Source organism: Ambystoma mexicanum, chromosome 1p, assembly GCF_040938575.1.
Source record: "Ambystoma mexicanum isolate Mex_15411 chromosome 1p, UKY_AmexF1_1, whole genome shotgun sequence".
Lineage (NCBI taxonomy): Eukaryota > Metazoa > Chordata > Amphibia > Caudata > Ambystomatidae > Ambystoma > Ambystoma mexicanum.
In genome coordinates, this window is record NC_090921.1 from 1,201,628,532 (window position 1) to 1,201,644,696 (window position 16,165).

A 16,165-nucleotide genomic window follows, 5' to 3' on the forward strand; every position below is an offset into this window, starting at 1 on the left:
ATTAGTGGGGATGATTGCAAGTGAGGAAAATGAAGGAGTCTTACGACTGCCGCACCTGGCTGCCCTATGCACAATTTTGTATTTGTATTTATTAAATTTTATATATCGCTTTAAGCCAAAGCGCTTTACATGAAACAACAATAATACATAAGAAGCAGTACAATACATATCATGAGCCAAGAAACCAAGAACAATATATAGAACAATTTGCAGAGTTCTTTGGCGTACAACCTGAGTAGGATAAAGCAGATGAGAAGTAGTAGAATGTGTTAGCGAGGGAGGTTGGAGTACAGCCTGAGTAGGATAAAGCAGATGAGAAGTAGTGGAGGGGGGTCAGGAGGTGGGTTGGAGTAGGTGGGATTTTAGGGAGGAGCGGAAACATGAGTATGAGGAGATGAAGGGAGAGGAAGAGAGTTCCAGTCGAAAGGGGCAAGGAGCTGGCGGGAGAGGGAAGCGGGAAGGGGCACATGGTGCAGTTGGTGCAGTTGGGACAGAGAGTAGGAAGTGATCAGAAGAGCAGAGTGGGCAAGAGGGGGAGTAGAAAGAGAGAAGGGAGGATAGGTAAGAAGGGTCTAGATCATGAAGAGATTTGAAGACGAGAAAGAGGAAATTGAATTTAAGTTGGGAGCGAAAGGAGAGCCATCCAAGTGAGAAGAGAGAAGAGGAGATGGAATCATGAGGAGAGGGGGAGTAGAGTGTATGGATGGCAGAATGGTGGAGGGATTTAAAGGGGGGGCTAGATGTGAGGCGGGGAGGATGAAGAGGAGCGCTGAGCAGTAAAAGAGACAAGAAAAGATGAGGGAAGAAATTAGGAGTTTGGTGGCGTGAAAGGTGAAAGGAAGATCGAATTTTGTGAATGTTATAGAGATGGAAGTGACAAGCACTGGAGGTGAGAGAGATGTGGTGAGTAAAGGAGAGGTTTAAGTCGATGTAGAGGCCGAGGTTGCAAGTAGAGGCAGAAATGGGAAGTTGTGCAGGGGGAAAGAGGATGAAAGGAGGCGGGAGGGAGTGTGTTGGGAGGAAGGAATAGAACTTCAGTTTTGTCAGTATTTAGGGTGAGAAAGTGGGAGGACATCCAGGCTTTGATAGCAATGAGACAGGAGGAGAGTTGAAAGTGGATGTCTGGAGTGAAGGAAGAGAAGGAGAGGAAGAGTTGGGTGTCATCGGCATAGAGGTGGTGGCAGATACCGAAGGAAGAGATAATAGGGACTAAGAAAGAGGTATATAGCGAGAAGAGAAAAGGGCCAAGTACAGAGCCTTGGGGAATGCCGAAGTCAAGGGAGTGGGTAAGGGAGTGCGTCCACCCCAAGAGACAGCGAAGGAGCTGTTGGTAAGGTAGGAGGAGAACCAGTTAAGGACAGAGCCTTTGAGACCAAAGAAGGAAAGAGTGTCAAGGAGTAAAGGGGTGATCAATGGTGTCAAAGGTGGCTGAGAAGTCAAGGAGGATGAGAACGGAGGAGTCTTTGGAGTAGTGAGCTGTTAGGAGAGGGTTAAGCACAGAGGTGAGAGCAGTTTCAGTAGAGAGTTTGAGGTGAAACCCAGACTGGGTGGGAGGGAGTGACGATTGGAAATAAATGTGGAGAGTTGGGAGTAGGCAAGGTGTTCCAGGAGTTTAGAGAGGAAGGGTAAAAGGGAGATGGGGTAAAAGTTGGATGTCAAGAGTGGGTTAGCAGAGGGTTTTTTCAGGATAGGGATAATTGGGGTGTGTTTGAAGGCAGAAGGAAAGGTAACAGTTGTGAGACAGATGTTGAAGAAGGAGATGAGATAGGGAATGAGGAGAGAATCAGGGGGTGGACATGGGACGAGAGGGGGCAGCAGTAGGGTGAGTTTGGGACAGGAGGACGGAGACATCAGAGTGAGAAACAGGAGTAAAGTTAGACAAGTAGGAGGGTGGGGTAGTGGGAGATGGGGAAGGGGAGAATGAGAGGGAGCTTAGTATGTTCCGACATAAGGTGAGTATTTTAGAGGAGAAGTAGTCTGCGAAGTCAGAGGGTGAAAGAGGAGAGGCAACAGAGTGGTCAGTGCTAGAGAGAAGGTGAGATAAGGTTTGGAAGATTGGGTGAGGGTGTGAGGAGGGAGAGTGGAGGAGATTAGAGAAGTAGGAATCACAATGAAAGCATCCATAGGAGACCACTGCAGGCTGCATGTTTGCATGCACATGACCACCTGTAAGTAGTTGCAGGACCGTACGTTTGTCAGTTGCACAACTGCGCACATGCGCATCTCGGCCTGTGATGCCTGGTAACACTGTCCCTGAAATGTGAAGAAACGTGTGATGTATTTGTAGTAGGTGGAAGCGTGCACCCACATCCTGCGAGTACCATTGCAAGTAAACATTCCACCTACTGTATCGTACTCACACCAAGCTTATGTAGAAATGTTCAATGCATGTGTGCCGTACATTTAAGTAGTCTGGGGATGGCAAGAGCATCCATAGGAGAGCTTTGCACGTGGCCACAAAGTATTACGGCCAATATACGTCCCGCAAACAGGTGTCCAAATGGAGAACAATAGCAATGTCACCATAGTAATGTAACAACGCTGTGCGTGGTCCCTTATTTTGCAGACACGAGCCAGATCCGTACACATCGAAAGAGGACAATGTTCTTCAATGTATGGAGTGTTACAGTGAGAGTGCACCCTTACAGAGATCCTACACTCTTTCTTCTGCTGTAGGTATTATAGGGAAAGACTCAGGCCCACTTTGCGGTGGAACGTGCTCCACAACAGTCCTATAAAAGGGCACACCCCACAAGTGTGCTGCAATCACTTTTTTGCTTTCCAGAGAAAAGCAGCAGTGCACATTGGTTAGTGCAAAAATTGCTTTCTCACCAATTGTGTGCCTGCAAAGTACCTCTCCAAGTAATGGGCACCAGAGCTACTGCTATGACCTCTGACTCAAGAGCACCCACACCCTCACCACCAACACCTCCTTCTGAAGGTCCTGAGCAAGGGAACAGGCATCATATTGTGGAGGGATATCGAAAAGGAAACATGAATAAAGTAGAAGGAATCCCCATTGCCTGCAGAAATCATGAGTCCTGGGTGTGGAAACTATTTAGGACGGTTGGAGATGTGCCAAAATCTCATCCAAACCAGGTACAATGCATTGAGTGCAACATAGTACTCAGTCATGGAAAACCTGGCTTGTACAAATTTGGCACCAACTCCATGTGGCAGCACCTAAAAGCGAACAACCAGGCAGCTGTTCAGAGGGTTGTCCGTTTCCAAGCAGGCAGTAGGTTATTTTCCTCCATAGCATAATCCGTATCTGCTCCTGCCACCACTAGGGACATGCCAGTGGGCCACCGTGTCCCGCAAGCAGCCTTGGAGCACATACGCACTGCAACAGACCCCTGCCTTTCAAAGGTCACTGTATTGTGCATATATTGCGATGCAGTACTGTGTAGGGGGGAACATTTTGAAGTACTTTTGAAGCTTCAGTCCGGGAGCATGACAAAGAGTGCCCTCTTGCCAAGTGAGGTGCACCCCACATCTTCTGTTCCGCATGTGCGATTTCTTGTCCCTGTGGTTTGTACCCTTTGCCAAAATCTTCCTTCCATTGCTGACTTTTGTGGCATGTCTTATAACAACGGGAAAATGCTACACAACCAGAAGGAGGGGGTGACATAAAGGCTCTTTTCAGAGCCACTTTGCACTGTTGAAAAATAGAAGTTGAATGAAAGCATGCAGGCTGTGGTGCAGCCTATGATCGCCACATACAGAAATGGCAGCAATATTCGGCAGGACTCGAAACCATTGTACGCATTTGCAAAACAAAGTGGTGGCTCTGAAAAGAGCCTTTTGGTGCTGTTTGTGTTTGCAACATTGGAAGTGATGAACAACCAAAGGGAAAGTGCTTGCTAGACTTGCAGCAAGCGCTGCACTGCATATTGGATATTATACAGAAACAGCTCATTGCCAGCATCAGTCAGATGAACTCCATCTGAGCGAAAAATGCTGTTACTATGAAACGTAATATTTTCATTGTGGAAGGAGAACATGCCAACATCGTGCAAAAAATCACACACAGCCTTGTTTACATTGTGCTGCGCTTTCCCCATTTGTGGGCCACACGAGGAAGAACACAGCCAGATCTGTCTCTGGGCAATGCGATAAAAAATGATGTGTGGTTTTGGAAATATTTCCATGAGTTGCAGAAATGTCTCCTTCAATGCAAACTGCAGTGGAATGCTGCTAACATGCCCTAAACTGTTCCCTCCCCAATGAACCATAATACTGTCTGGATGAGCGAGTGTCACCAAACTGGCACAAACAGGGCCCACATGGAGCCGCTTCATCCCATGTATTCCGTACCAGTGCACATCGACATTATGGAAACCAAGGTGTGTGGCCAGTGCAGAGCGTTCTGTGTAAACTTGTACCCAATCCAGGAGTAGCCCAAAAGCCATATAGTGCGCCTACTGAATGGCACACCCGTCCCCATAGCCAACTCCACTCCTATTGGCAAGCAGACATTCTGGCACAATCTGTTGCTACACACCACACCCAGGAAATCATATTGACCAATCCCAACTCCTGCACAGTCCCATTTCCATTGCAGCCACCCTGAAAAGACCCGGATGCAGCACATGCAAACCTCCAAATGGCACAGCGTCGTGAACATATTGCTCTGTGAGGGGGGCTGGAAAAACACATTTGAAGCGTAATAGAAAATGGGCATCTTGGTGGAAGTTTTGAAACGTGTTTTTTTCTAATTTTGCTAAGGCGACACATAAAGAAAAACCTTTTTGTGTGCTCCATGTTAGGGATTGCTCTCTGCTTTTCCTCCTTACATTACTACACGTGTGTCTGCAGCGTACATTGTACATAATGCAACAGATGACTAATTTCAATTGGGGGAAAATAATATCAATGCCACAGACAAATGTCACACTGGAAGCACTGTGGTTGTCATGGGCACAGAAGACCATCCTAGCATGGAAGAGAAAAGCACACCTACACCTGAATCAATAATCCGTAGTCCCATTTCCATGGCAAGCACATTTAGAAGGACAGCATGTAGGACGTGCGCTTTCCCCAACTACCACAAGGGCCGCGCCCCAGTAAATCAGGGCCAGTCCTTCTTCCCATTCCAGTACTCTTTTACCAGCAACCCTTGATTGGCTACGTTAAACGATTACATATGCATCCAGCAACTACATCCAAGAATTGTGCATGTCACGCTACCACATGTATTGAATAGTCCATATCAACCGTTAAACACACAGAGGTCCAATGTCCTGTAAATAAAAAGCACCTGCACGGAAAGTACTGTAAAATGATCTATGAGTTCAGTGGCAACCTAGCAGTGAATCTCCATAACATACTCAAAATTCGTACTGTTACTTCTCCCATCACCTACTGTCACGAATACAGCGCTGTGAAGACTATGTATACCTCTACCCCAAGCACCAGTCAGGGAGGAACAAAACCACTCCCTGACCAGGTATTGAGGTCACAGGTGGCTGAAACAGGAACACTGGCATCCAGGCAGCTGCAAAGGAAGCATCAAATCGAGTATGAAACCCACTTGTATACAATGCAAGATAAAAAACATGGTAAGGCACAATAATACAGAAATTGGGCACCTACCAGTAGACCACTAGGACTGTTGTACTGTGGAGGAGGGTGATCTCTTGTGATTCCCTCCCCAGGGACTACAAGTGGTGAAAAGGGTAAACCAGCAGCCGCAAGGTGGTAGCAGAGGGTGGACAGAGAGGTTGGATAACAAAGTTCCTGCAAGCCCCTGATGTTAGCCACCATAATCCAAGGCTTGATGCAGAGGGAGTCCAGAACTGAGTGCAAGAACAATGATCCAGATAATAGTCAAAAGCAACTTAACCAACATCGCTAGTAGGAAAGCAATCCATAGGTACAGAGCAAAGTTCAAAGGAAAACCGTGAAGACAGGCAGCCAAGATACATCAAATCCAGGGGCAAGGCAAAGCTGGTCCAGTAAACAGAATGCCAGGTCAAAGACAGTAGAACGCAAGTCAGAATCCAAAATGCAACTCGCCGTGAAGAAAACAGCTGAGAAGTGCTTTTAGGAGCAGCCAGCATCATTTTATGCTGAAGCATTTCCTGATTGATCACATGGGTGGGACCTCACTGGATCATGTGAGCGAGACCACACAGGTTCACGTGAGTGGGTCGGTGAAATGTGGGTAGACCAAAGCGTGAAGTGGGTGTCCCTCAAACACCATGGCAACTGCCAATACCAACGAGGCCACAGCCGCCATAAAGGATGGCACAGAGCTCTCCTTGCTACCGGATGGCCGCGGCAGAGAACTGCTTGATCATGTTATTGCTGCTGCAGGAGCCCTGGGAAAAGGTACCATATTGTGTTGTATGTGTATCTGGACTGCCTAGGTGTGCTGCTAAGGGCGTGACACCTACCATTAAACAGCTCCTACAGTGGTAGGTGGTGGCAAAGTTGCCATTAGCCCCTAAGAGCCATTGGTATATAGAAACGATTACTCTGTTCTTTTATTCCGTCAATTTTACAATGCTTTCCCCCAATAACACACCTCCTATCAAATATGTAAACATCACACACAAAATGATCAGGCAGCCTTTCCAACCAAACAAAGCCAAATGCATACATTGCAAGCATAACAGCAGTTTCCTCCCACAATTCATGGATAACAACAGTAGTTAATCAATAAAATGTATGTGTGCATTTACAACAGTAACATTCATAAATGTGCATAAGGAAATTAAAGCCCAGAGGCAATGCCTGCACTCATGTAGCAAGCATACATATGCAAAAAAGTACATGCAAATGCACGCACAAAAACATTCTGCTTTGCACTCTATACATCTTCCCGCACCTTTTTGTCATCCTTCCACAATGCGAAGTACTGCATTTTGAAAGTAAATAGGCCTACACTAATACCCACACATGTTTCATAACAAGTCATACAATACACTCCCAAATAACCCACCTACCCCCTTGACAAACATGCTTATGCTCCCAAGTACCCATTCATATCGTAAGCCTTCCATTTATACACACACACACTTCCTCTTCCTGCCAAGACCTCCCCCTATAGTTTTGAAGAATGTATTGCACAAATGTAAGCACTATGCCATTAGCCAACATATTTTGTTACCATCTTCTTATACAGGTGCAGTACCCACCTCTCTCCGGAAAGCCACGGGAGTGTGCACTTCAAAATACAGCCTGCCATAAACCTACACGCAGCAAGCTACAAAGTAAGTACAATACCATAATACTGTTGTATGTCTTACTAGAAGAGTGCACTATTGTTGTATTGTAGCACACAGATGTGCGGCCATCCACCAGTATGTACTTCATTGATACTGATGACACCTGTACAGTTGATCAGTGTTTGTTATGTCGCCACCATTAGACTAATCCCCACATAGTAAGATAGTGTCCGCAACTGAAAGTTGGAGACCACTGCACAGTGACACACTTACAGTTAAATGCCTACCCTCCTATGGACCCACTCATGCACATTGCACACAAATACATTTCAAAATGTACACACTCACACTTCCCTTTCTTCGCCAACAGCTACTGCACAATGCCTACCAAACTGCAACTCCGTAGAAAGCAACTCAGAGACAGAGCCACGCAACCTCAAATCACAGAAAGTAGCCATCCACTGCAAGCTGAAGGTGAACAGAAAGTTGGAGGAGAAGAGGTAATTCAGTCATTAAGGAAAATTGATGTACCTTCCAGTAAGGACAGTGTAGTTGATCTGTCAAAATGTGAGAATGAAAAGAAAACCAGTAAGTACAGTGCAACACACACTACCGCTAAGAGAACACATACAAATGGTAATGTAAACACAAGCAAGCATTCTAAAAATGTAATTTTACAAAATAAATTCCACCACAGAGTCCTTCAGAACCTTATAAATAGAGGGCAGAAATCCTGCTCACCCATCAAAACTTACAGCAGAAAAGTCATCCTAGAAGCTCTTGTAGACAGTGCAATGAGTGTGAAATGGACATTGTTCACAGTAATTTTGAACATAATGAAACCACTAAAAAGATCAATTGGATTATTGCATGCACTACTTCAAAACGAACACAATGTTAGCATAGATACCTTTGGCTACATCTGTACAGGGGAGTGCAGTCAGATCACCAACACAGAGCCATACTTCTATGAAGAATCATACAAACAAGAACAAACATACCAAATTGCCTTACATCGGAGTGGATGAGGGTATTAAAAGAAACACACTACCATAATGGAAGAGAAATATCCCCATCAAACTTAGATGTCACTCTCCATTCCACCAAAGCAACATGCCTCACCTACAAATGGCCTTGCACAAAGTTCACCAATGCTTAATCAAATCTTTGCAGCAATTCCTCAATCAGTATTTCAAAGCCAATAACAAAATAAAAATAAAAATACTGCAGAACTATGGACTCCTGTCCAGTGCACACCTACACTGGAATACAAGGACATTCCTTACACTGTATTTCTGGACCTGCTTGCAAAAGCAACTTCCAGAATATCAAAATGTTAGCAACCCACAATTCAACAGTCAGAAATCTAGTTTACAAACTATAGTATGCAAAAAGTCCAGCTTTAGCACTCCAACATGTAAATGCTATTCTCCTACAAGGTACAGCCAAACAAGTGCTCCATGAAATAGAGCACATCCAAAGGAAATATTGTGGAACTGAAGAGCACCTACAAACGCCAGCATTTTCAGACAACAGTACTCACAACAGTGCAGCTTTCAACTTTTTATATCACACATATAGAAAAGAAATACAAAAGTTCAAAAGCACATCTGCAGAAATGCCAAACCAAGCATGTGTGTGTTGTTTTAGAACTTTCTATAGAAAGAGCACCAAAACTATAGATGTAATGCAGAAATTAGAAGGCAATGAGAAATCCCAATGGTTTCAATTAGCTCTGTACCTTATAGCTGAAAACAAATACGAAATTACGAACACCTCCATACTGTGGACATACTACACTGCAAAACTTGACACCACTCAAAGGCCTTCACAAGCAGATAGTAATAATTTGGAACTATTTCCACTGCCAAATGCACTGCAGCAGCTTAATTTGTCTGAGAGCATCCAAACAGTGTATCCTTTTCAAGCAATAATACGACTTCAACCAAAAACTGCAAAATTGCCTCCCACCGAATTACTGAGAGCCATTGTGGTAAAGTAGTTTATTTACCATTAGATCTCAAAGAAAATGTAGACACTACGAGTTCAAAGGCCAATACAAGAATCATTGATTATCCTGGTAAATGGTGTACCCACAAACGACAAAAAAATCTGTCAGCAACTTGTGGACTTAACCAAAGTTAGGGAAGCGTTGGAATTCCTTATAGAAAACAATGAATAATATATAAGGAAGTAAACGTTCAATTAAACCCGAGTGAAACAACCAAAATTATCCAGGACTCCTCAGACCACTATACAATTCACCCACTGCACTCCAAAAACACCATAGATGATGCACTAGAAACATATCAAATGCGGCAAGCCAAAGGAGCGCCAATCAGTATATAGGAAAAAAGTGTGGAAGCACAAGCCTTTCCTCTACTCTTCCTGACTGGAAAAGGAGGAACATATGATGAAAGATACACACAAATAACAGCATCATAATGTATTCTGAAGACCTTAGATTTAGACAACGTGGAGTAAATATTCCACCGGCTCTTTGAAAGTGAACTGGCAACACTATGTTATGGAGTTGCCCACACATTAAAAACAGGTTCCCATTTTTAAAACATGCCTGCTACACAGCTACTTCCAAAGATGCAAGAGAAGGATGAAGTTTTACAGTCAAGTATTACAAATATCTTGGCAAACATGCATGGTACAAAAGAATACTGGTTCTGACGGCACGCAGATGTACACTATATACTATACAACCTTGGGCCACACACATGGTTTGTCACTTTAAGTTGTACAAAGTATGCATGGGAAGACTTCCACATTTTTCTACGCATAGCAAACAAAAACAAAACAGGTGTGGACATGAAAACACCTGGAGAGCTTTGCTTTCTCGATCCAATAAATGTTTCACACTACTTTCATCCATGCTGCACTTCATTTGCAATAAAGCACTTCCTCCCCTTAGAGAAGTGGAACACTTCTTTTGGAGAAAAGAATATCAAGCCAGAGGAGCACCACACATCTTCATGCTTTTGTGGATTATAAATGCTCCTAAATCTGGTGAGGAGAGTGATGAAACTGTTTTGCAGTTCATTCACAAATATGTCACTTGCAAAATCCCTTCCAAAAGTACACATAGTGACCTACAAGCACACATTTTGCAATTCCAAAGACACAAGTGTGGCAAGTATTGTCAACACAAATATAAGAACAGAGGCAAATACTGTACCAAATGCCCCAAAACGCAGGGGCGAGGCGCGCACTCCAATTCCTGGCCAATATATTTCCTGAACAACTGTCCAAAAACAATCACAGGGTTAAATCCCAAAGTGTCCAAAATATTCACTGGGTTGAATCCCAATCACTGCCCAATAGTTCACAGGGTTGAACCTAGAGACTGCAACTGCATTTATATTGGTTTCACATGAATTGAATGGCAACTCAGCCTCCCTGATGAGTATTGCAGATACGAAAGCGCTTGGAGGAGTACAACAGTGCAAGAAGGGAATCAACCCTGTAAACTATTGGGCAGCAAATTGGGATTTAACCCTGTGCATTTCTTGGACACTTGGAGGAGCACAACAGTGCAAAAAGGGAATCAATCCTGTGATTGGGATTTAACCCTGTGATTGTTTTTGGACACTTGTTCAGGTAATATATTGGCCAGGAATCAGAGTGCACGCTTCGGCCCTGCTTTTTTTACTACACCAAATGCCGCTTTGGTTTCCCTAGACGAGTTTCTACAATAGGCCAAGTAAACAGTTTCATGTCTTCGGTTCGACACAGTGTTAATGGAAAATATCCTAAGAACACATACTGCATAAAAAGAAGCCAAGCATCAAAGTACATCCATGATTCCAATACAATTATTGCCCTCCTATGGAATGCCAATGTTGATATACAGTACATTGCAGACAATTCCACTGCAGTTGCATGATATGTCACCGCCTACTTAACCAAATCAGAGAAAACCGAGCTCAAAGACCACTGGGATGACATATCCTCTGACAAAACAAGGGCACATACATTGTACAGCTTTGGCATTAAAATGCTGTCCCATAGAGAATGTAGCAGCTACAAAGGCAGCTACAAAGCTGCTGACCATTTAACCGGCACTGCCTTATATGGGAAATCTGACAACAAAGTGTGGCTAAGCCTTGGGCCTGCTGCATCCAGAAAAATAGTACTTAATTCATACAAAGACATACAAACAATAGCCAAAAGCAATCCCAACAGCCAGGACATTTCGAAGAACAACTTATTGGACACATACTACCCAAACATGATTATTACTTTAGAAACCTTGTGCCTGTACCATATAGTCCAAACATTTGCATACAAAAATAACATTAAACCAAATGAGGAAAAAGGTAGATACAAAGTGGAAAGTTGTGAAGGCAGAGTGGTGAAACTTACCAAATGCAGCATAATTAATCATATGAAGTTGTCATTAAAAACTCCTCAACACAAAGAACTGTACTACATGGCTTTACTGCAACTTTTCAAACCATGGCGAAAAGAAGGAGATTTATTGGCCACCACACCTCCTATGAAGATGCTTTCAATGCCAGTGAAAATATCAATTAGAAATGAAAACTTTACATGGTACAAAACCATACTGAATAATGAACGCCAACAAGAAGAAGAACTTCAAGCACAATTAATGTAGACACTTCTGAGAGCAGAGAACATTCCCAAGCAGGCACCCAAGAACCACTTGGACAGTCACTCATAGCAAATGAGCCAGAATTAGCCATGACATAACTAACCACCAGTATGCTTCAGTATGAGCACTCTGCAGAAGAGTTGGTAGTACTGCAATCCCAATTAAACAATTAACAGTATACCATTTTTGTAGAAGTAAGTGAAACCATTGAACATGGTATAAAGCACGAAAGTAAAACTTGTACATATGACAACTACAAACCTGTACTGCTGTATGTAAGTGTTGAAGCAGGGTCAGGTAAAACATTCTTAATAAAAATGATCAGTAAATACCTCCAGCAATTAACAAACAACAACCTTTCTGCTGTTGTAACCACCCCTACAGGTTTGGCTGCCTACAACATAGGTGGAGTCCCTCTACACCGATTCTAGTAGAACACAAAAACAAATTAGAGTACTATAAACATTCAGTAGAATCTGCTATGGAACTACACAGAGTTTTGAAACAAATGAAAATGTTCTTAATAGATGAGGTGAGCATGGTCTCCAACCTAATGTTGGCTTTGATTCACCTCAGATTGCAAGAGGTCCTTAAAACAGACTAGGAAGAACTCTTTGGAGGAAAACATATAATTGGGGGTCATTACACGGTAGGAGGTAACCATGCCGCTATTAGCAGCCTGGCTACTCCCTTACTGGGTACCGGGTCCGGGTTCTTTGAATGAGGAATTACCGGGCCATTCTGACCTTGGAGGGCTTGGTAATTCCTCATTCAATGAACCCGGACCCGGTACTTCCCGATTCCCATTCGAGCCCCTGAGGTTGTTAGCACCCTGGTCTGCTCACGGGACCCGCTAAGGGCACCTGGTAAAACCAAGCATCTTTAGTGGGTTCCCGCGAGCAGACTCGTAATGAGGCGGTAAGGGGTTGACGGCTCTGACACCTTTACTGATGCCATTAACCCCTTACCGCCTTACTCATAATGACCCCCATTGCTTTCAGAGATCTTCTTCGATTAACACCAGTCAAAGGTGAACCTACCTTCAAAACCTTAGGGCACAAAGAGTGCCGTAAAAGTCTTAGAAGCATCGGGAATGCAAATCTCTGGCAATTTTTCCAATACAGAGAAGAAACTCAAAACATGATTCAGTCTGCAGACCTCACCTATGCCAACATTGTAAAAAACGTACGGATTGGTGTACTATCAACAGAGGAGCAGACTACCCTCAATACTAGATGCATCCATGAGCTGTACGGGCGTAACACATGTGCTACTGATGTCATGGAAAAATTAGCTCAGAAAAATGTCAGCTGTATGTCTTTAATGCCAACTCTAGCAAGCTGTGCACAATTGAATGCAACAATGCTTCGAAAAGAAAAACAACCACTAGTGGAAATTCATGCCATGACAAACTGGACGTACATGGTATGACAATATACAACAAGGTATAGTACAACTGCAAACCTTAGAGAACTCTATCTCCAACGCAGCCGGTTTGGAGAAAATGTTAACATTATGTGTCAACTGTAGAGTTATGCTAAAGTGTAACATTGATGTAGAGCAAGGTTTAGTTAATGGAGCACTTGATAGTTATTGGCTTCCAGACTTACCCACAGGACAACAGCATGCAGTTTGTAAACATCAAGTTTGACAAACTTTCAGAAGTCAAAAATATAGGACGTACACCAACACAATTCCTTCTTTTCAAATACATGTATGTACGCAGAGAACAGTTTTCTCTGTTGCTAGCTTATGCAGTAACTCGTCATAAATCACAAGGTCTAACGTTAGCTCAAGCATTGATTGATATTGGCAGCACAGTCTTTAAAGAAGGCATGAGTTACCTAGCACTGTCATGGCTACATACACTGGAAATACTGTATCTAGTGAATTTTGATGCAAATGCAGTCAGTGTAGACATTCCTTGCATCATAGAGTACAATAGACTGCGTGCACTGTACACACCCCATCTGAAAATGTACCCTATTCCTCAGAAACTGAAAGGTTTAAAAAGAAGGCTCATTCAGTCAGAAGTTGTAAATGATTTGGCAACAGTAGCATCAAAGAAATTGAAAGCAACTCATACTACATCAACTACAAAAGCACATACAAAAGGTGTCATGATTCACCATTTCCGCCCTTTCTGGAATACGTTGGGCCTCATTGCACAGTAGGTGGTAGGGGATTACCGGCACCGGTAAGGGCACTGGTGCCGATAATCCCCTACCGCCCTACTATGAGGTCCCTCAATGCGTCCCATCCTTAATGTGTGGTCTGCCCAGGTGTTATGGACAGTTCCCGCCGAGGGTCCTCAGAGCTAATAACGGTACCGCAAATTGCGTTCTTAGCTCCTTCCCCATTCCCATTGAGCCCTATGGGGGCTCAATGGGAATGGGATATGGTTCCCGGAATGGGGACTTACCGGTCCCGCAAAGGTCAGAATAGACCGGTAAGTCCCTATTCCAGGAACCCAGACTCCGACGGCCGTAGGGGGTAGCCATGGTGCTAATAGTGCCATGGCTACCACCTACCGTGGAATGAGGCACGTTGTCTATTAAGCACCATAGAATCATTTCCAGTATACTACCAACATGGCCAACACTGCTAGGAAAGCCACAGTGTAGCGTTCCAGCTATGCCTGCCACTTCTTAGAAAACAGACACATCCCCGCAGCTCTACACGTCTCAACATTCCATGTTGTTGTACTGGCAAGCCGTTACTCTGTTATCCTTCCTTATCCACCTCCTTCTCCCTTTGGTTGCAGCAGTACTGTTCCCTTCCTTCCTGGTATCCAGTTCTGTACCGCTCCTCGCATTCTCCCACTCGCAGATTCGTGCAAGCCTCCAGCTCCTTCCCGGACCCTGGGCTCAGTTTTGAACAGCTCCTTGCATTTCCACCTCACGGATTCGTGCGCGTCCCCTACTCCCTCCTGGACCCTGGACTCTTCCTGGACATTTGCCCGATACCCACGAAATCCCTCCGTGAACGTTTCAAACCTTACCATCTTTCCAAGGCAGGAATCCAAACTGCATCCATAGACCTGCATACTGGCGATGGAGGAGAATCGTCCGTTCCTGTACAAGTCTTGAAGGACCAGGTAAAAAGAGAGTCCTTCGAATCAAAGAAAGAAGACTTCAAAAGACAAACAGGTGAGACAATTGCACGAGTGTGACAAAAGGAGTAAAAAAGGCAAAGGACAAAACATGCCTAACTCCACCCACAAAAAAAAATCTTCTGCAAAGAAACCACGTACCCTTCTATTAAAGTGCTCAGACACAGAAGTACCTGGCCCATTCAAATTTTCCCATGCAACAGGTGTTAATTGCTATGCAAATGTAACAATGTCCTATTCCAAATGCCAGCAATTGGTGAAAACATTTATTGTGTTTGCAAATGCTCGTCCTTCACAGAAATGCAGTAAATAATCCTGACAACATTTACAGTGTCTCAAGAATAAGGCAAGAATTGGACTACACTGCTTGAATGGTGAAATTCACTTTAAACCGACAAGAAGATCCACAGGAATGTATAATGTACTTACTACAAATACTGGAAAAGAAAAACATAACTATCAATGAAATCTTTCACATTTCCTACATGTGGAAACATACATGCACTCTGTGCAACCATGTCATTCAGGAACACGTCCCTAACAAATGCTTTTTGTATGTATCAATATCTACCTATGACCCCATTTCAGTAACTGGTGCGAAATGCAAACAATAACATGTTGTGTACGTCGTACAATTCTGATAATCGTTTACATATACACTCACATGGTCAATATGTAATATTAATTCTCCTAAGATACAATGCCGATGGAACCAAAAACAACTGCAAACGTACTGCATTCACACATGGACAGGTATCACTTGGCAAGAAAACCTTCACAACAGTAGCCATAATCTACCACGCAGGCGTCTCAACCAATGGAAGCCACTATACTGCATACATTAGAAAGGAATGGTCATGGTGGGAATGCAATGATACTTCCATCAGTCCAAAGCAGAGATTACCTGCAAATCTATGAGGGTTCAAATCTATCCTCAGTAACCTCTGAAAACCACCACGTACGCAAATCAGTCACCAGCTCTCCAAGAATAGCCATACAGCTCCAAGACATATGGACCTATCACCAGGTAAATCTATAATGGTCACTACCACTTTAGAATGTACACAGATGTCCAAGTAGCAACAGGAATGCACAGGCTTCTAAACGTACCCTTTACGAATGAGACACTGTAAACAGTTAGAATATGCCACCTGGTATCTAACTGGAACCAAAAGACGACAATATTATTTGCAACATTAAAACAACCCAACTCAACCTTCAACAACTACTGTGCTACAAACATATTGTGAAACACTT